Here is a 927-nt window from a genome sequence, read left to right as displayed (position 1 = left end):
GCAATAAGTAAACCTCAATATAGTGAGCGACACATATAATAATGCTATTTTGTGGATTTTCACCCATTGCTGTTGTCACTGGACTGTAACTCCTGTGATAGATGAGGGATCACTCTCTCTCTCTCTCTCTCTCTCTCTCTCTCTCTCTCTATATATATATATATATATATATAATAGAGCACTTTACCTCCTTGGTATCTGCCCTCCTTCACCTTCTCCATTTACCTTTCTTCTTCCTGCTGATATCCACCTCCCAGTACAACCTGTTTCACATTTTTGTCACTTTTTTATTGCATGTTAATTGTACAAATGAGTTTCACCATCGTATTTCACACATGGATATATTCTATTTTGATCACATCAAACACCTCTGTTGCTTTCTCTTTCTTATTGCCTGTTACCCTGCTATTTTCAACAGCTTCCAGTGAATTTCCTTATGTTATCTTGTACTTAGATGCAAAGTATCATGATGTTGTTTGTCCTTAATCTCTATACTTCTTACCTTGTCCTCACAAACAACCCCAGGGTCACTATCATTCACTCAAAAATTTAGAATGCTTCACAAATTTGTGTGTCAGCTTCACACAGGGCCATACTAATCTGTTCTATATTGCTCCAATTTTAGTATATGTGATGCTGCATCAAGCACATGATGATACAAACAAAATAAAAATGAGAAAATTTAAATATTGTTCCTTTTTCTTTTGTTTTGTGCCAGTCCTGGGGCTTTAAAATGGAGCCTCGGCACTGTCTGTGAGATTTTGGCTTGAGGCTAGCAAATCTACCACTTGAGCCATAGCTCCACTTCTAGCTCTTTTGATAGTTATTTGGAGGTAAGAGTCTCATGGACTCCCCTGCCCAGGCTGGCTTCAAACCATGATCCTCAGATCTCAGCCTCCTGAGTAGCTAGGATTATGGGTATGAGCC

The 927-nt window shown here is 38.7% G+C and overlaps 1 non-coding gene across 1 annotated transcript; it reads right to left on the bottom strand.

Annotated features, from left to right (window-relative positions):
- Positions 1–543: 543 nt before the first annotated feature.
- Positions 544–649, bottom strand: LOC122120695. The gene has a single exon (XR_006149771.1). It is a non-coding gene; the product is annotated as a U6 spliceosomal RNA (small nuclear RNA).
- Positions 650–927: the final 278 nt, after the last annotated feature.

This window comes from Dipodomys spectabilis, unplaced genomic scaffold (genome assembly GCF_019054845.1).
Source record: "Dipodomys spectabilis isolate Male_0828 unplaced genomic scaffold, ASM1905484v1 ptg000176l, whole genome shotgun sequence".
Lineage (NCBI taxonomy): Eukaryota > Metazoa > Chordata > Mammalia > Rodentia > Heteromyidae > Dipodomys > Dipodomys spectabilis.
Note: the sequence above shows the minus strand (reverse complement) of the source record. Positions and strands in the feature narration are given on the sequence as shown.